The sequence below is a fragment of the Lipophrys pholis genome (assembly GCF_963383615.2).
Source record: "Lipophrys pholis genome assembly, chromosome: 1".
NCBI lineage: Eukaryota > Metazoa > Chordata > Actinopteri > Blenniiformes > Blenniidae > Lipophrys > Lipophrys pholis.
Window position 1 is genome coordinate 54,687,890 of NC_137635.1, and position 21,281 is coordinate 54,709,170.

At 47.0% G+C, this 21,281-nt stretch overlaps 1 protein-coding gene across 2 annotated transcripts in view; it reads right to left on the reverse strand.

Moving 5' to 3' along the window:
• The window catches only part of adgrl2b.1 (adhesion G protein-coupled receptor L2b, tandem duplicate 1), a 158,803-nt gene that overhangs the window by 131,831 nt on the left and 5,691 nt on the right, over positions 1-21,281 (reverse strand). Inside the window, exon 2 of one of the 2 annotated variants that reach the window (XM_080483260.1) lies at positions 5,911-5,953. The exons of the other annotated variant lie outside the window; for it this stretch is intronic. The gene's annotated coding sequence lies outside the window, so the exon portion shown is untranslated. The remainder of the gene's footprint in view (positions 1-5,910; positions 5,954-21,281) is intronic. 2 annotated transcript variants of the gene reach the window in all.

Sequence of the window (21,281 nt, forward strand, 5' to 3'; positions counted from 1 at the left end):
AGTATAAGGTACTCTTCACTCTCCAGCTGCTGTACTTTATGCTGATTTACTGTTATTTGACTGTGATTGTTTACAGCGTGCACGTTATGTGGGACTATTTGTCTTCGGTGGGAATTGAACCTGTGACCGCCGCTGCACGGCGCCGGTCCGCCTCAAACGCTCGCTCAGATCAGTGAAGTTCCCTTTGGTTTGCGGATTAGCGGCGGCGGATAAATCCGTAAACATAACAACGACTTATTATCGCCCCGTGTTTTTTAGCTAATCTGTGAGCAAACAAGCGTCTAATTACACAGGCGGCGGCTCCACGCCGCCGTTCTGGTTCCCGGCGCCGCCGCCAGGCCCTCCGGCCGACGCGAACGCTCCCGGCGACTCCTCGGGGGAAATATCCGCCTCTTAAGCTGCTAAACACTTGGTTATTAGCGCGCGGCGAGGACGCAGAGCCTGGCGTTCGATGGCGGGCAGGTAGCGAGCGCCGGCGCTCCAAAGCTGTTTTTAGCTGCAGACGACTTCCCGCTGTGGCGGTTAATGACAACGAGAGGAGAGAGACAAACCGGAGGAACTCTACTCCAGCATTAACAGCAGCATTAACAGCATCGGTGGATTCTTCCTACGGTTGTTTTGTTTCTCCAGAAGATTCAACAACCGTCCAGGTTTCATTCGAAAAGTTGATCCGCTTGATAAAACTCAGCAGTCGTCAAATCAGTAACATTTACAAAAGTGAAAAAACAAATAATGATTCTTAAAATACTGATTTGTTCTCCAGATATGACTTCCAAACATTTCCGTTGTTTGGTCATCAGATTCTCTACGTCCCGGTCCCGGTCCCGATCCGAACCTCCGCTCACGTCAAACAATCCAAGAACGATCTTTCATCTTCTTGTTGTTTGTGGATTGTTTTTAGAAAACGTTGTCATTTTTTCCGGCTCATTTTAAAAAAGATGTTCTGCCTGATCGTGGTGGAAGTGAAGGGGCCTGTACCGCTGAATGCCTGTGGGGGGCGATGCTGAGCACGCAAAGTTTACTTACGGGGTAAAAACGATGCACAAACTACGGTTTAACGTGGAGATATTATAGATTCTGTTCGTTAATCTAGAGCTACACTCGGTAGAGCACAAACCATCACCAACGCCACATTTGTTTGTGGAACTGAGTTAGCATCGCTAGCATGTTAGCCCATATCGATGCTAACTAGCCTGTCAGGTAGCTACATCACTGTGAAACACTGAGCAGGGAGCGTCTCCATGGCAACAGACGCTGATCTCCTTTGATCTCCATGAGGTGCCTCTTTCATCCACTTAACAGGGGAATTCTTTTTCACAGTTTTGGGGAAATTATTCGGAAACGTTTAGCCGCTAGCGTTCCAAAATCTAAAAGATCGGTCCTGAGATGATGACAAATCATCCCTGAAGATTTGATGCAATTCGGGTTGATAGTTTTTGTGAAAAGTTGGTAAAATAGATACAAACCAATAAATACGCAAACAAATTATTAAGTAATAAACATAATCTTCACCTTCCTCAAAATGAGTTTCAATCCAGTTCAGAGTGGGATTAAAACCTTGTCTAAATCCAGTCCAAAACTAGTTTCAAACCTGGTCTAAGTAAAGTCTAAATCCGGTTTCAAACCAGTGAAAAACAAATAGAAACCAGTTTAAGAGCTCTGATCCTTTGTGTTCCTCCCTCCTTTCAAACCTCCTAAAACATTTAGCTCAAATTAAACAGAAGCTCTTCTGGCTCATGGGTGAAGTTGAATTTAAACTATTTGCAGATTGAATTTCTTAACGTCTCGAAGAAAACGGTTCAGAATTCTTCACATTTTAACCTCCAGGTTTAATTGTTTCTGTTCCGTTTCTGTTCCGGGGCCAAATATTTACCAATATTAACATTAATTCTCGTCACATGATTGCATTTTTTCCTGTTGCTGAGATGATTTGGCGTTAGGAGCTGATTAACGTCTCGTGGAGCCGAACTGATTACGGCTCACAGTCGTACCCAGACGGCGATAAGGGAAGTGTTGATTGATGACGCGTCGGTGGCGGCGGCTCAAATGAAATATTAAATACTAAATAATACTAATGGAAGTAAAAGTGGAGGTAAAATATCAAATCTTAGTTTGTCTTAATATTGTGACAGCAGAAGTGTTTGTTAATTGAATTTGTCAGTTGAAATACTTGATAATCCTGCTTCAGTTTGACGCTAATATCACAGATTAAAGGCAGATTACTCTGATTCGCGGCTCCGACCAGAAGAATCCTCCGGCAGATGAACGGCGTTTCACGTTACGAGGATCGTCTCAGAGGAAACGATCGATGACGGGACGGCGGCTGAAGGCGGCGGCGCTTTGCTGGTTTTTGGGCTCAGACTCTCCGTTTCTATTCGTCCTGCCGCTCGTCTGTTCCTGAGGAGACGGAGACGCCGGCGCTTCCAGTGGGGAACCGGTCCGACTCGTTGTTCCGGTTTCTTTGTACCTAATTGCTTTCTTGTGCTCGTTCCTATTTTCTTCCCGAAGCCGTCTCGGGGTTATTTACTTAAAAGTGACGCCGGCTGACGAAGCTGACAGACGACGGCTGCAGGTCCAAACCAAAATATCTCTCTTAAGGTCACAAACTTCACCTTCAGCATCTCAGAAGAGAGAAAATAAAAAATAACAACTAACAACAAAAATACACCACAGAGTCTGGAAACGACAGGATCCGTTTGAAAGGCGACGCTGGAAGGACGTGGAGACGTTCCTGATCGCAGACTGTCGGGAACAATTGTCCCGTTTGTGTCCGACGCAGAAACAGTCGCGGTCGTTAAACGGTGAAATCGACGGTACGACGCACAGCAGAGACGTAGCCTCCGCCCACAGCAGAGACGTAGACCCCGCCCACAGCAGAGACGTAGCCACGCCCACAGCAGAGACGTAGCCACGCCCACAGCAGAGACGTAGACTCCGCCCACAGCAGAGACATAGACTCCGCCCACAGCAGAGACGTAGCCACACCCACAGCAGAGACGTAGACTCCACCCACAGCAGAGACGTAGCCTCCGCCCACAGCAGAGACGTAGACTCCGCCCACAGCAGAGACGTAGACTCCGCCCACAGCAGAGACGTAGCCTCCGCCCACAGCAGAGACGTAGCCACGCCCACAGCAGAGACGTAGCCTCCGCCCACAGCAGAGATGTAGACTCCGCCCACAGCAGAGACGTAGCCACGCCCACAGCAGAGACGTAGACTCCGCCCACAGCAGAGACGTAGCCACGCCCACAGCAGAGACGTAGCCACGCCCACAGCAGAGACGTAGACTCCGCCAGAGACGTAGACTCCGCCCACGGCAGAGACGTAGACTCCGCCCACAGCAGAGACGTAGACTCCGCCCACAGCAGAGACGTAGACTCCGCCCACAGCAGAGACGTAGACTCCGCCCACAGCAGAGACGTAGCCTCCTCCCACAGCAGAGACGTAGCCACGCCCACAGCAGAGACGTAGACTCCGCCAGAGACGTAGACTCCGCCCACGGCAGAGACGTAGACTCCGCCCACAGCAGAGACGTAGCCACGCCCACAGCAGAGCGCCGCTTCACGTAAACGCACCGGGTTTATTTAATCAGCCGCACGACGCCTGAACTCCAGTTGTTCTAACACGAGTATAAAACGCCGGTTTGGCGTTGAGGTGTGGACAGACAAGACGCACAGCTGCGGTAAATGATGATGTCATCATCCCCTCCGCCACGGTCTGTGATGTCACCTAATAACCACAACAATGGCGGACTCTATGCTCCAGGTGGCACTGCAGAAGCTGCTGATATTAGCAGGGTTAATAAGGTGACCTGTTGGATTTCTCGAGGAGTAGGAGTCTACTTCTATATTTTCTCTGTGTCTTCTGCATTTTTTTGTGTATTTGGCGTGTCAGAGCGCCCCCTGAAGGTCTGGCATATGTACTACATGCCCTCAGACATGGAGTTGAGCCGCGTTCATCGTGACGCCGGCGACAAATAAGATTGTTTTGGCTCGTGTGGGCGGGGCTTTAAGACAAGCTTCTAGTTGAACAAGTTGATCAGTATCATCTGGTTTCATAGATTATTAGATTTGTGGCTCATCTGCATCACAGTGGAAGTTGACGAAGGGAATATTCCCCACAGGGAGCCTGGATAAAGTGAAGACTATGGGTCCTAAGACAGAACCCTGTGGAACTCCATGTTTAACTTTAGTCTGAGCTGAAGGAAGTGGAACCTGTCTGATGGATGTGATTGAAGTAGAATCTGGTTTCCTTTGAGCCTTCAGATTGTTTGTTGACGACTCAGGATTCTAAGACCTTCTTCCCGTTTAACAAAATTCATCAAAACTTTTTAAAATCGCAGATCCTTTTTCCAGATTGAACTTTATTCTAGCGCCTTGTGGCGCGACTATCGGGGAAAAAAGACTCAAATGAGTGTGAAAGATTCCGTAAATCAAATGAATGAGACTATTTGATTTAAAGAAAAGCAGAGGTTTTTATGTTACCTTGGACTCGCTCGGTGTTTCTCTCTTTCTGCACTCAGGTCTCACATTTCATACGACTTGTTTCACACCCAACAATCAGCCTGGTTGATCCTTTTTTTCCCCCAAAAGTATTTTAAAAGATATTCCAGCGGGTCAAACTCCTTGGAGCTGGCCTCAGTCCGTGTTTCACTCCCAACAAAAGACAAAACCCAGGTGAAGGTCAGGAACACGTCGAAGAAATAAGAAATCCAGAGCGCAGCATGTAAACAAAGAATTAACGCCGAAATTCACCAAATCCCACGTTTCTTCACCGCTTTGGTCTTTTTGAGGCTGAAAGCTGAAACTCTTTGGGAGGACGCTGAAAGCTCGGGGAGACTCTGCATGCTAATTCAGACGCCTCGCCGGTATTTCAGCAGCTTGTTCTGCCGCATCCATTGTGATGCAAACGGGAGGCCGTTGGAGTGAACGGGGAACAAAGATGAGAGGCTGAGCGGGGAGAAGCAGGACAGCTGTCAGCGTGCGAGGACGTACAATTAGCAGCCCAGGGCTGAATTCCACTCCGACGCCGCCGCCGCGCAGGCCGGAGCGACTCGACGGGAAACGGTGGAGCGTCTGCAGGTTGTCAGTCGGGGTGAAAAGAGAAGCTGGGGGAACCGAGGTTCTGCTCCAAACGTCGTCCTGTTCCCTCGGAGGAGAGACGACGTAGACGCGTCACTATCTGTGACTGCAAACGATCCGCAGGCGTTTAAATCCACTTCCTCTGTTCGGCCGTTTCTACAATGAATGTATTTATAATTCATTCTATCAAACATCACAAAACAAGAGTAAACAGCTTCCCGGGGCTCAGCGGGACGTCTTCCTATTGACTCAGCCTGCAAACACTCAGAAAACTATAAGAAGGGAAGGGAGGAAATACTACTGCTGCAGAAATCCAGGGACCAGCCACAACATTATGACCACTCAGTGTCATGGAGGAACGATCAGCCTTAAATCATCCGGATCTACAGAAACTGATGCAAAATCAGACAAAACGACAACAGAAGGAGCAGAATAACGGCTGTGACGTGTCGCGACAATGACCAAATGACCTTATCAGAAAGAAGCACAAAATCTAAATACATATGGCTCAAAGCAAAAAACTCAGCTAGAAAAATAAAACACCACCAAGGGATGCCAAATGGCAAAAATAAAAAAAGTGGAAATCATTAAAAATGACCACATGAAACTCTAATCCAACACAATGATTTACTGCTGCCAACCTAAAACACAAACGCTCAAAGTGCAGAAGAAATGATGAATGAAATCACGAGAGACACAAAATGTCCAGAATCAGACACACAAACAAAAACAAATACGAGGAAAATTTGGCAAAAAAAAAATCAAACGTGAAATGATGACAAATGAGAATGAGACAGAAAAAAAACTGCAAAGAGATTAAATCACCAACCTGAGATGCAAAATGGCAGAAATCAGCAGGTCGAGCAGCAGAACTGAAACCAAACCAGAAGCAAAATGGTCAAGAGACGAAACAAAAGAAGCCTCTGAAAACAAAACGTCCCGAAAACGGATCCCGAAATGGAAACGCTCCGTCTCCATGGAAACAAGGGGAAAAGGCAACTTTTCAAAAACGCAGTGTTTGCTGCACACCACGGTCCTCTGTGTGTGTGTGTGTGTGTGTGTGTGTGTGTGTGTGTGTGTGTGTGTGTGTGTGTGTGTGTGTGTGTGTGTGTGTGTGTGTGTGTGTGTGGTCTCATTTAATAAAACAAAAAAAAAAAAACACCAAACAGCCCCAACTAGTGGCCCAATATGGCAACTACATCGTTTTCAGCATTTCTGCGTAAACTGACATCGTTTTCAAAACGTTGTTGTGAAAAGACGGAACATTTCCGAAACGACAAAGTGAAAATGATGCTGATGTTTTCACTTGAAACGCCGCGGTGAAGGCGGAGCCTAAACAAACCAGACACCGTTGACCAGCGTGAGGCGCTATCATTACTTCACAGGGTCATGAACATTCCGTCTCCGAGCTCTCGTCTCGTCTCGCTCAGAAAAAGGAAAAACGTGTTGCTACAAGGAGCGAGATGGAAACAGCCGGAGCTTCTTGTTGTTGTTGTTGTTGTTGTTGTTGTTGTTCCCTCCAAACATAAACCAGCGTCGCACCTCTCACTGCTTCAAAGCTTCGTCTCTGCAGCTTCCCGCTGCCGTGCAGCAAAGGATGCAGCCCTCTTATTTTATTTTCAGCCGCCTGCTCCGCTTCAATCCTCTGGGTGTTTGAGTGGCGTCCCTTAGTTACGGCGAGGAGGCGGAGCCGCGGCGAGCTAAAAGCCTGGCCGGCCCCTCGTACCGACAAGACCATCAATAATTCAGCCTCATCGGGAAGCATTATCTAACAGCCTTATCAAACTTTAACCGTGCTGGGTGACAACATGGAGGGAGGAGGAGAGGGCTCCGTGGGAGGAGACGCCGGGCGGCGAGGGCGAGGACACGCCGGGCGGCGAGGGCGAGGACACGCCGGGCGGCGAGGGAGAGGAGACGCCGGGCGGCGAGGGCGAGGACACGCCGGGCGGGGAGGGAGAGGAGACGTCGGGCGGCGAGGGCGAGGAGACGCCGGGCGGCGAGGGAGAGGAGACGCCGGGCGGCGAGGGCGAGGAGACGTCGGGCGGCGAGGGCGAGGAGACGCCGGGCGGCGAGGGAGAGGAGACGCCGGGCGGCGAGGGAGAGGACACGCTGGGCGGCGAGGGCGAGGAGACGTCGGGCGGCAAGGGAGAGGAGACGCCGGGCGGCGAGGGAGAGGAGACGTCGGGCGGCGAGGGAGAGGAGACGCCGGGCGGCGAGGGAGAGGAGACGTCGGGCGGCGAGGGAGAGGACACGCTGGGCGGCGAGGGCGAGGAGACGTCGGGCAGCGAGGGCGAGGAGACGCCGGGCGGCGAGGGCGAGGAGACGCCGGGCGGCGAGGGAGAGGACACGCTGGGCGGCGAGGGAGAGGACACGCTGGGCGGCGAGGGCGAGGAGACGTCGGGCGGCGAGGGCGAGGAGACGCCGGGCGGCGAGGGAGAGGACGTGGCGGGTGGCGAGGGAGAGGACGTGGCGGGCGGCGAGGGAGAGGACGTGGCGGGCGGCGGCGACCACACAGCAGCAAAGACCATAAGAACTACAAACTGGATTTAACCACTAGTGTGTGTGTGTGTGTGTGTGTGTGTGTGTGTGTGTGTGTGTGTGTGTGTGTGTGTGTGTGTGTGTGTGTGTGTGTGTGTGTGTGTGTGTGTGTCCTCACTGACAGAGAAATCCCTCTCAGCTCAGATCGATGTCTTCCAGCTTCGCTGTAATTAAAACGTTCTCAGGAGCTCAGCAGCATCAATGCTCATCACCTGAGTGCACTGCTGCTCTGCTGAACCTGCTGCTCTGCTGAACCTGCTGCTCTACTGAACCTGCTGCTGCTCTGCTGAACCTGCTGCTGCTCTGCTGAACCTGCTGCTCTACTGAACCTGCTGCTCTGCTGAACCTGCTGCTGCTCTACAAAACCTGCTGCTGCTCTGCTGAACCTGCTGCTCTGCTGAACCTGCTGCTCTACTGAACCTGCTGCTGCTCTGCTGAACCTGCTGCTGCTCTACTGAACCTGCTGCTCTGCTGAACCTGCTGCTGCTCTGCTGAACCTGCTGCTCTACTAAACCTGCTTCTGCTCTGCAGAACCTGCTGCTCTACTAAACCTGCTTCTGCTCTGCTGAACCTGCTGCTCTGCTGAACCTGCTGCTCACAGTTAATATAGAAAAATACACCAAAAACTGACTTTTCTTACCAACCTGCTAACAAAGTGTTAAAAACACTAAAAACAAAGAAGTTCTCCACACAAGGGGAATTTAACGCCGTCCAGACGCTCAAGTTCAGCAGAGCAGCAGGTTTAGTAGAGCAGCAGCGGGTTCAGCGGAGCAGCAGGTTTAGTAGAGCAGCAGGTTTAGCAGAGCAGCAGCAGGTTCAGCAGAGCAGCAGGTTCAGTAGAGCAACAGCAGGTTTAGTAGAGCAGCAGGTTCAGTAGAGCAGCAGCAGGTTTAGCAGAGCAGCAGGTTTAGCAGAGCAGCAGGTTTAGTAGAGCAGCAGGTTTAGTAGAGCAGCAGCAGGTTCAGTAGAGCAGCAGGTTCAGTAGAGCAGCAGGTTCAGTAGAGCAGCAGGTTTAGCAGAGCAGCAGGTTCAGGTCACGATCGGTTGTGGAGTTTTAAATCGCCGTTCAGAACAGAACCACTGGTTAATCTGCGGCGGGGAACCGGAGAGGAGAACCTGAGCTGGTTTTTTCGCGGCTTTAACAACAAAGAAAAGTAATTATTTGTTCTCTTAAGTACGTCTGATGCTTGAATCGGCTCTGCTGACGACCGACAGAATGCTTATGAGTCTCCTAATTAAAACTCAGCAGTGGAGTGATTAGCAATCACAACCCCACTCTTCAAATATCAAGATCTGATTTGGCTGGCTGATCAACAGAGAGCTGCACACACACACACACACACACACACACACACACACACACACACACACACACACACACACACACACACACACACACACACACACACACACACACACACACTGTGTGAGTGTGAAGGAGGTTTTTGAAACGCAGGAAATCAGCACAGGAAACGGCCTCAGATGAATTTCAGCTGCTTTTCTTTTCTCTTTTTTTTCCCGCCGTTCTCGCGGCGCGATGCTAAAAAGGATTACACACATTCTGAGGGATTTTACAAGATAATTCTTCGCCCCGCCAAGGAGGAAGCATCAATAATGTCACCGGTGGCAGGCGGTGAAATGAGAGTTGAAAGCTGCTCCCCCGGTCGCCGAGCAAGATGGCCGCCCGCCCGGAGGTAATAGATTCTCTTTACCCAGCGACTCCCGCCGCCGCTCGTCTCCTGTGACCACACCTGCCAATCACAGCCCGGCGGCGCTCGGGGGAGTCGCCGACCTGCGCTCGCCTCGCCGCCGGGCTCCCGGGGCGAACCGGAGAACCGGGGCGACGTTTCAAGTGAAAACTTGTCATTTCTGCTTTTTCGCTTTCAGGAGAGAAAGAAAAACAATGTTTTCATGTTGGCCACTAGTTGGTGCTGTGGGTTGTTTTTGGAATGAAACTACAACAGCCCAGTACGCCCAACAGCACAACACAACAACAAAACGTCACAACAAAACAACAAAACGTCACAACAAAACAACAAAACGTCACAGCAGAAGTGCGCAGCGGCTGGAAAACAGGTTTTGTTTCCGGGGGACAGTATTATCTGACGGAACCAAACGATGGACGGCAGAGAACAAACACAAGGTTCTGACCAATGTTTTCACAACAACGTTAATCCAACCATCCTGCAGCGTTTCACCTTCGTCTGGTTAAACTCTGGAATCAACATCATCGGTCCGCTGCACACTTCTGAGATCTGATTGGTCAGGGGGCGGAGCTTTACGTTCACTGTCACCTCATCCAGAACGCATCCCGCTCCGGCGCAGCTCAGACATTCAGTTACCACGGTGATTCATCCTGGGGTCAGAAAAACTGCAGTTTTCCCCGCCGTTTCCAAGACGATGGCGCGGAGGCGTTTTAGAGAAGTTGTGTTTTCAGTGACTCTGAGTTCCGTCGTCCAGGAAACGGACTGCACACGGCGCCTTAAACACAAATCAACAGGCCTGTAAAAAAAAAACTTCACTTCTAAGGTACAGAACGTTTCCTGCTACTCCGAGTATCTACTCTGAGTATCTACTCCGAGTATCACACCTGAAAATATCCAAACTTGTAGTTTTCTGTGTAAATATTGAGTCATTATAGGATTAATGGGGTTCGGAAGACTCCTCCAGTGTGAAGTCTTCAAATAACACACACACACACACACACACACACACACACACACACACACACACACACACACACACACACACACACACACACACACACACACACACACACACACACACACACACACACACACACACACACACACACACACACACACACACACACACACACGTTAGGATGATTTGCGGGAGCGTTCAGCCAGAAGAGCCTCGGTCGACGGACTAATATTTCATTGAGCTCTTTAATGCTGACTAAGCGGCATCTCGGGGACAGGACGTGCCGCCGCTGTTCAGGTGAACAGGAGAGTTTCAGGCGTCCGTCAGGCGGCGAGTTCCTGCAGATCGCACACTTAAAGAGAATAAGACGCCGGCGTGGGCGTGTACCTGCTCCCGTCGCTCCGTCCACAGCGAGACGAGGAACGACGGCGTTGGATCGCATCACGTTTACATTTCCATAGGACGGGGGAGGAGCGGGCGCGCTCGCTGCAGTGAGGCGCCGCGCGAACTTCAATTCCCAGGATAATTATATGATAGTATTTAGGAATCCGAGGAGGAGAGAAGCGTCTTCTGAGGCGAGGACTGACGAGCCGTCACCCGGCGGCGCCGGGAGACGGCTGCCGGAGCTCCTCCAGTGTCAATAACATCTGCATCTCTCTTGACTCACCGCAGAATGAAAGAACCCAGAGTGAGGAGTTCTGTTGTGTTTAGCGTCGCGGCTTCAAGGCAAACATCCTCCAAAAGCTTCACGTTCGGGATAGAAATTCACACCGACACAAAACCCCAAACGGATCCATTTTTTTTTCTCTAAAGTCGCAAAAATAAAAGTCTTTTTTTTTCTCCTTTTCAGCTTTTTTTCCATCAGAATATTAAATAAAATCTCCTTAATGACTCGAAACATTCAGGCCGATGATACGATGTCTCCTGTCAAAGGTTTTTTGCATTTTCGTTACAGAAAAGTTTGGCGTTTCTACTTCAACGTTTTAAAAACGACGCACTGGAAATGATGTCGTTCTCATGTTGGGCCACTAGTGGGTGCTGCTGGCTGTTTGAGTAATAAAACCACGCACACAGCGACCGAGCGCTTTCAAAAAGTTCTACCGGTGGAGCGGTTTTCTGCGACTCCGTTGTCGTGTGAACGGACACACAAAACACGACACAAGTTTTGTGTGGTCATTTGAAAACGTCACGTAAACGTTGTTAGCGTAGCATGTTAGCATAGCATGTTAGCGTACACACAGAAATTAAGTATGTTAATATAATGTCTATTTAAATCAATGGAGAATGTAAACAAGCTGGAATTTTTTTCATGAAAACTAGCATGACAAAAATTGTTTAAAAAGTGTAATAAAGTACGAAAAAAGTATATTTTACCCGAAAAATGATGTGAAATATACCAAGGTGAGAAAAAGTTGAGTTTCCATGAAAAAAGAGAAAATATCATTAATAGAGCAATTAAATATATTTTTAAAAAAAAAGGGAGGATATTAGTTTTATATGTGAAACAAAAGTAAAAAAAAGTATGTTGCTTATGAAGAAGAAACTGTTTTCACAGTTTCACTACAATGAAGTACCACACACACTTGAACTTCCAGGATAACGTCGTGAAATATATAATTGTTTCGTAAATACAGGAGAACTTTCCTAAACATCTTCTAGAAAAACTGACCACATTTAACAAAACCTGAAAAGAGACGGACTTGTGTGGATTTCACTACAGTGAAGAGCCACAATATCTTGGATTTGTGGGATAATTCCATGAGAGTATTCCGGAGCGTCTCCTCAGCTGAAGACGGACGACCTGTCAGACGCTCCTCACGCCGACACAAAGACGTCCGCCTTCAGTCTGTGACCTCCGGGACGACGCCACCAAATAAAGAACGCTATCTGTCACCCCCCCCCCCCCACGACTCGCCACCGCCCCCCAATGCTAAAGCTGCGAGGGGCGGCCGCGGTCCGCTAGCAGGTCACCGCTAATCTCCTGATAGATGGAGCCTCCAGACCCGGGACACACACACACACACACACACACACACACACACACACACACACACACACACACACACACACACACACACACACACACACACACACACACACACACACACACACACACACACACACACACACACACACACACACACACACACACACACACTGCGCCTTGGCTCATCATTAAACATCCATTTCAGAGCAGTGGGGGAAAGTTAACTGTCATTTTGAACGCAGGAGGAGGCCACTGCCGCTGCCGCGCTGCCGCTGCCGCGCCGCCGCTGCCGCGCCGCCGCTGCCGCGCTGCCGCGCTGCCGCTCACTAACATGAAGTCTCTCAGCCCACATCGGAAAGTCCACTTAGTTTGTAGCGTGTTTGAACAGTTTAACATCGGCTCCTGTTTGTAAGCGTTATTGAAGGAGACACTGTGGAGCGGGAAACACTTTAAGGACCTCATTAATAACCCTGCGCGTTACGCCGGGGCCGCGTTACGCCGGGGCCGCGTTACGCCGGGGCCGCGTCACGCCGGGGCCGCGTCACGCCGGGGCCGCGTCACGCCGGGGCCGCGTTACGGCGGGGCCGCGTTACGCCGGGGTCGCGTTACGCCGGGGCCGCGTTACGCCGGGGCCGCGTTACGCCGGGGCCGCGTCACGCCGGGGCCGCGTCACGCCGGGGCCGCGTTACGGCGGGGCCGCGTTACGCCGGGGTCGCGTTACGCCGGGGCCGCGTTACGCCGGGGCCGCGTTACGCCGGGGCCGCGCCGCAGCGTCATTTCCTATATGATTAAAAAGTCGCCGTCGTTGGCTGCGGGCCGTGTGACGTTGTGTACATACAACAGAATTAATTACGGCTATAAGCACCCGTCAGTGGAGGCAAATGTGAGTTTTTCCACCCCCCCACAAAAATCCCCATTCAGGATCCCTGTGTGTGCTTTGGCATTAACAGCTCATCACGCCCGAGAGGCGTTCAGGGACAGTTCATAGTGTCTGTCATTAGTGAGTCTGCTGATCCCGGGGAGGCCTAAAAAAAGAAACACATATATATATATATATATGTTTTGTTTTGTTTTTTAAAGAAAAAATTGCGTTTCGATTCGATTTTCAATGTTTTTTCTCAATGCTCTTAAAAATGACTGGAGCCACCAGATATATTGTCAAAAGTGCAACTATATTGTTGTGATTGTCCACGGAGTAAAAATGCATTTAAAACATCCCAAAATAAAAATAATTTTAGGTACAAATTCGATAAATCAGTTTTTTCCCCTGGCCCTTATATAATATATATATATATATATATATATATATATATATATATATATATATAAAATATATATAAACTCAGTAGCTTCCAATCTGTCCAAATGTGAATGAAATGAATCTCTATCATGCGTTGATGTATTTTAGCATAAGAAGCTCTTTCACTCGTCTGAGAGGCGTTCAAAATAAATCTGAGTTAAACATTAACGGTGACATTTAAATAAAATAAAGTGCTGCTGATGCATTAACCTCAGCTGAACAGAGCGGCGTCGTCTGCATAGAACAGCATCGTTTGTGGCAAAAAGCAATAAAGTAAAACTAAATTAATGACTAAATTTGCTCAAATATATATATATATAATCTGAGTGTTACAATTTCACACCTGTGAATAAACTAACAACATGAAGTCATCTGCATATAAAATAATGGCTAAAAGCCGCTTCTCAGTCGCTCAAAATCTCTTTTCTTTGTCGTTCTCGGTGTTTTCTCACAGAACAACTTCTGCTGAGAGTTTTTACAGCTTTTCAGTGTCATTTAGCATTAGCAGCGAGGCCGCCATCTCTGAGGCATTCAAGGACAATCGAGAGCGTCAGTCGTCTGCGATTCTAGAGCCGCGTTCATAGAAAATCTGCTTCATTTGGAGAATTTCAAAATGCAAGACGTTCTAAAGCAGCGGCTGACCTCACTCCAGTCGTTCTCTCAATGTGACATTAAAAGGTTCTAAAGCCCGACAACATGTTGTTTCATACAGATTCTGAGTCAATTAGCATTAGCAGCTTGTTTAGTAGCAGCAGGAGCGAATGCATCGTCTGAGAGGCGTTCAAGGACCATTCAGAGTGTGTGTCATCAATCACTGTGGAGAGGCGTTCAAGGACAGTTCGAAACATCTGTCAGAAAACTAAACAGCCCAGCACTGTGTACAATAATTGCAGTTGGCACACCAGCGTTAATCAAGAAGAGCAGCTTCCAGTCGTTTCAAAGTTGTTTAAAAGTAAAGAAAAATCCTCCGCCGAGAGACTTTACAGCTTTTCAGCGTCAATTAACGTGAGCGGTTTGTTCAGGAGCAGCTTGTTTAGGAGCGAGAGCGTCGTCTGAGAGGCGTTCAAGGACAATTCTAAACATCGGCCATCTGCGTTTAACAAGAGCCAACAGCAGCGGTCCTCTTTGTTCTGCGAGTTAGAAAATAGCGACAACCTGAAAACCTGCTTCGAGCCTCGAAAAATATAAACAGTGAAGCAAGAGAGTGAAATGTACGACCGTGGTTTGTGTTGTTGTGTAGATTAACGGAGTCTCTTCAACAACCACAGTTACATTTTACTGCCGAGATTCGTGGATGTCGTTCTGTTCTGGGGCTCGACAGAACGACGTTACACGCGTACAAACACCACATTTTGAATAAAAATCCTCTTTGCTGCCTTTTAGTTTCCGGGTCGATCAGCTTTAGCAGCTCGTCGGGCGGCAGCAGCAGTGAAGGAGAGGTCCGAGAGGCGTTCAGGGACAGTCCCGGGAAACCCAGAAAAATAAAGTCCAAAAACTGAAGATCTGCTTCAACTTGTGTTTAATGTCCCGTTCGCACCAAAACGCTAAACTTCCTTTTGGGGGCCCGATGCAACAACTTTTTGAAAACGCTTGGGCTCCGTCTCCATGGAAACGCTGCCACGGCGCATGCGCACCACGGCTGTAGTGAACAGTTCTTCTGCACATGCTCAGTAGATGGACAATAAGAATAAACTGCCGATTGTTCTCTGCTGCATGTGCGCTTCCTTACAAAAAACAAACAGCACCAACTAGTGGCCCAACATGAAAACAACAGCGTTTTCAGCATTTCCGTCATTTCCATGTAAACAGACATCATTTTCAGGACGTTGTCGTGGAAACGTGAAACATTCCTGAAATGAAAACGCAAAAAGTATTTTCACTTAAGCTGTTGTTTAAACGTCGGCCGAATTCTCTAAAAAAAAAGAGTAATAAATCCAACATCAATGGCAAAATTAGCAGCAAAGAGGTAAAAACTCCATCAATATAAAACATCACGTTGTTTTCTTTAACATGTTTTAAACGTCTCAGGACGGTTTGACGAGGAAACGCTCCGTTTTGAGAAGTTGTGTTTTATTCTTCAGCTTCATATGAACTGCAGACAGACTGAACGACGTTCAGCTCTAGAATGATAAATACAGCTTTTCTTCCAGGAGTCTGATTGGCTAACGAGGCTTCATGCTTCTGGTCACAATGCCCCCTACAGGTCCGGCTGCTCATAGCAGCTCTGAACCAGGTGGATATGCGGGTCTGTGTCAATTAATTTTTTATTTATTTTATTTTAAAATGTGGAGGGGAAAATACCAGTTTTTGTAAAAACCCGGGTACATAGAAATGTGGCCTTAGTTCTCAAGTATTTGCTTCAATACGTTTTAGAAATTCCTTGAGTGGAAATGACAAAGTCTGAGAGCAGAAAACACATCGGACTAATTCTGCTGGACCAAATGTCTCTGGTGTTTAAGTTGCTGGCGATGAAGTTGCTGGCGATGAAGTTGCTGGTGATGTAAGAACCATTCATCTCCTCCTCTTGATATTTAGTCAGAACATAATTTACAGTCAATAATATTAAAGAATCTTCAAATCGCAGACATTACATCTGGGAGCTTTTTGCAGTATCGGACCAGATATCGGTATCAGTATCGGTACATCTGCAGTTTAAACTCTCCTCAGAAGACCCGCTGAGGTTTCTCCCTCTTCAGCAGCTTCTTAATAAATCCAAACGGCTGGGCTCACCACAGCGTGACTTCCACTCCACTCACACTTTTCTCTCGACTCGACAAACTTCCCACAGTTGTTCTGGCTGCCGCCGCCCTCGCCGCCCACACGGAGCCTCGTCATGCCGCCATTGTTGGAAACATAATAAATCACCAGCAGGAGCGGAGCGGAGCGGAGCGGAGCGGCGCAGCCGAAGCAAACCGCAGCGTTCATGAGAGGAAGCTTCAGAACAACGTCACAATATTCTCACCTGAAGATTTTCTTCATAAGAAGATGAAATTTATTCACATTTTGGAGATTAAAAGGAAGATTTAGTCGTCAGATAAAAAGGCGTCTAATCGTGTGTCGAATGAGTCAAATCAATCAGAAAATCCACCAAATGCGATATAATTGAATTAAAACTGTGCAGAATTGCTTTGTTCCAGACTCGTGGCGAATAGTTCCACCTTGTTCTGCTGAGAAACGACAACAGTCGTGACAGAAACGCAGCGTACAGTCGGAAACTTAAGCATACGTCCAACCATAATCCTAAATCTAAATCTAAACCTAAATCTAAATCTAAACCTAAATCTAAATCTAAACCTAAGCCTAAGCCTAAATCTAAACCTAAACCTAAACTTAAATCTAAATCTAAACCTAAATCTAAACCTAAACCTAAACCTAAACTTAAATCTAAACCTAAACTTAAATCTAAACCTAAACCTAAACTTAAATCTAAACCTAAACCTAAACTTAAATCTAAACCTAAACCTCCTGCCACCTTGCTCAGGGCTAAACTAGTCAGATTGAGTTTAAACAATGTTCCAATTCAGCTCAGATTTACTTTATATTAAAATCTATAACCAAGTAAAACGCATCTCTACTTACTGTTATCAAGTTATGTCAGAAAACCGAATCAATTTATTATTGTTATCATTATTATTATTATTATTATCATTATTATTATTTCCTTTAGGTTTAGAGGTTCTGTTACTGTTCACTTCCTCCACTATCTTAACCAATAACTCCATTTCATTCATAAGTGGGATTATATTTTGAATAAAAAGACACAAGAAACAACGTTTGCAAAAAAACAACTTTCAATCCAGAAGGAAACTAAATTGTCTCTCCTTTAGAAGTATTTAGAGTTTAATCGCTGTATAGTGTGGGATTAACGTGGTTCTGCTCAGATCTTAAACACGAGTCACAGACGATCACGTCTGAGAATCTCTGGCGACTTTACGGAACAGGAAGTAGCGCGTCGGACGAGACGGATCAATAAAAGCGTGCCGGGTTTGGTCCGGCTTCTTCTCACGCAGCCGCCGCGGGAACTGAACAAGACAGCTGTCAGAGCGGCCGGCCGTGAGTGAAGACGACAGGTGAGCTCCTGCTTGTTACCCCCCCCCCCCCACTCCCACCCCCCCACCACCACCACTTTACCACCCCCAGAACAACGCGCTGCTTCCTGCCCCAAACATTCACCCTCTCAGCTCGTCTCTCACGACTTCTGCTTTTAAATTAGTCTGAGGATCAGAAACCTGCCGGAGTTCAGTGCAGAACTACTGACATCTGGTCCAACACCAGTCCAACACTGGCCTCCTGTTACATCCAAAACCAGATCAGAACCAGATTCGGACTAGTTTGGAATTTTGTCCAAAATCTTCTTGAAACAGTCTGACCGCAGCAAAAAACCTGGTCGGCGCCAGTGGAGATCCACTTTGAAATAACTTAATAAAAACTGCAAAAACCAGAATAAATCCGGTGTGAAACCGGCTTCAATCCACATTTCAGCACAAACTGCATCAAAACCAGCCGGGAATCTGGTCCAACATTGGCCTGCGTTTAGATCTAAAACCAATCTGAAATTAAACCCAAACACCAGAACAAGTCAAAATACTTTTGAATTTAAATACAAAATAAGAAAAAAAAAAAACTAAAATCTGGTTCAAAGCCAGAGTCAATGTAGTTTCAAATATTTAGAAAATAACATCAAGACCAGGAATAGAGGCTCAGCAAAAAGTGGACTAAAATGTAAAATATATGAAACGAAACTCGACACTAGTTCAGGTTTAATCTGGACTAAAATTCTAACTAGTTTAACAGCGGTAATCGTAAGATTAGTTTTAAAACAGTCAGACGTCACACACGTCGTTATTTAAGTGGAAAACTAAGGAATCCAGAGTGAACCTGTTGAAAATCTCAAACATATTCATATCTCAAGTAAAATCTGTTTAAAATTACTGATGATTTACATCCAACAGTTTAAAATCAGACATGAAACAGATCCGGTTTTTGTTCATCCAAAACCAGAATTAAATCACAACAAAATGAGACTGAAACCAGAGTGAAACCAGAATGAAACAACAACTACACCAGAAACCAGAATTACTCCAGAGAGAAACCAGAATGAAACCAGAGTGAAACCAGAATGAATCCAGAAATAATCCAGATTAAAGCCAGACTGGTTTCACTCTGGTTTCACTCTGGATTCAGTCTCTCGTCGTGTATCAGATTTGGAGTGCAGCCCCAGGGAGCAGGTTGGCCGTCGGTATTACCCCTGCAGGGGGCGACCCGCCCCCCCGCCGAGCCTCCGATGACATTTCCTGGCGGATCTGCAGCAGAAAACCTCTGACCTGCTGCTCTTTCTTCTCGTTCCGTCGCTCGTCTCAAACCGCCGCCGACTCGACGGAGGAGAAACCAGGAAGATCCTTCAAAATAAGGCGTCTCGCGCTGCATTCTTCCTCCGACAAGCAACAGCTGCACAGAACCGGGAATAAATATTATCTCTGCCTCGGAAAAACAATCAGGCGCCGCGAGGCGCTGGAGTCCGACGCCTCCCACATCTGAACGCTCCGAACCGGGAATCAAACCTGCTTCTGAGCTCACACATTCTTTCCTCGGGATTAAAAGGTTTAAAACTCTTGGAAAATCTGTTTCAAATCTACATTAAAGTCTCAAACGAGAGTAAAACTTATTCAAACTGATGAAAACATCTGAACATGACGCCTAAAGTTTTCAATATTTTAGAACAAATGCCAGAACCAAACCAGGTTGAAACCACGTCTAGAAACATAAATAAACATCAAAATAAAAGTCTTAAAACCGGTTCTGAATTGGTGTAAAAGTCGTTGAGAAACACTCGTCGTTGTTTCAGGCTGAATTTAGAAAAGAATGAAGCAAAGAACTGGTTCATACGAGTTTCAAACCAGAATGAAGCCCTCGTAAAAGCACCTCCAAAACCTTCTGAAACCAGCATCAAATCTAGTCTGACAAGAACAGAAACGGGTCCACATTCATCCAAACTGGTCCAACAACCTGAAACCTGAACAAAGTCAGATCTGGTCAGGAACCAAACTGCTCCGGATCCGGTTGAAGCTCGTCTGAACGGAAGTAGAGTGAGAAGAGTTGGAAACACCCGCAGATCGTCCACAAGGTCAAACATCCCGGGTCACAAACCAGAACCACCAGAACTGGTCTGAAAGAACCAAAAGGGTCTAGATTTACCAGAACCGGTTTGAAACCAAGCGGCTCAACATGAGATCCAATTTAAATCAGGAACCAAGTCTGGAACTAGTTCATTTAATCTGAGATGCATTTTGTAATAAATAATAATAACATATTGCAACAGTTTTTACAAAATGTGGGCGTTCCACTTTTTTATTTTTTAAATGTAATAATATGGTGAATTATGTAATAAATGTTGGCCTTCGTCTGTATACATGGTTCTATGTTTAATATTAAGAAGAACTGAAGATTCAGATGGACTTGAATGAAGGAGCGGAACTTTTTAAACCTCCTGCCATCGTGGCTGGTAGATTTTTAAAGTATTTCCACCAGATATTTTCTGTTTTCTTGTAGAAATAAAACCAGATTGTAAATGAAACCAGATTGAAGTGCATTTAATCATTAAATCCTACATTTTGTAAAAACCATTGCAATAAGTAACAAGTTATTACACAATGTGGTGTTATTACATAATATATTGAACAGTTATTACATTATTACATATTGCACCATGTTACATAAAGCGGCACTGCAACGTGACGCAAAAGATCAGTTAAACATATAAAAACAAAACGCATCGAAAACATTTAAGAATCGAGTCTTAAAGATGATTCTTCAGTTTTCGTTTCAAAAGTTCCATGTTCACACGGCAACATTTTGAAAACGATGTCCGTTTCCATGGAAACAGCAGAAACACACAAATCGACGTAGTTAGCATGTTGGGTTACGGTTTGGCGTCATATTTTTCTTTTCGTCATCATCCCACATTAACACGGTTTCACGTTGATTCGTTTTCGAGAAAGTTGTGTTTTCCCGTTTCCACGGAGACGGAGTGTTTTCGAGAAAGTTGCGTTTTCAGTGGTTATGAGCTGCGTTGCCGTGGAAACAGACGCCACTACACGTCACAAACCTTTTCTGTTTTCACTCAAAAACGTTGCGTAGACGTCACATTCACCCATTCACACTTCACCGGAGGCGGCCGCCATGCCGGCGCTCAGTCCGTCCACCGGGGGGCAGTGTGGAGTTCAGCGCCTTGCTCAAGGACACTCCGACACGTAGGCGAATGAGATGGAGATTTAAACCTGCTGATTGAGAAACAACTCGCTCCACCAACTGAGCCACAGAAAAATGGAAGAAAAATAAATAAATCCAGATCCATTTTTTCTTTTTCTTTCAGATCCTCAGAACGGCGTAGCGTGAGCGCGGTCCCTCGGGTCGAGCAGATCTAACGTCAAAACAGGTATTTCAGGTGAGACCGGTCCACACGACACCACAGGTATTAAAAACAAACTAACATCCGGTCCACTATGAGCACGGCTCAACACGATGCCTCGGGGCATGTAGTACATATGCCAGGCCTTTAGGGGCGCTGTGACTCACCAGATACACCAAAAACACAGAGAACATAGAAATATAGAACTAGAGTCCTGCTCAATGACTTCTATATAACTCGGAGTTCAGGCTGCACAAACAGCGTCTGAGACTAAAGATGGGATCGTGGGGAGAACGTTGGTAG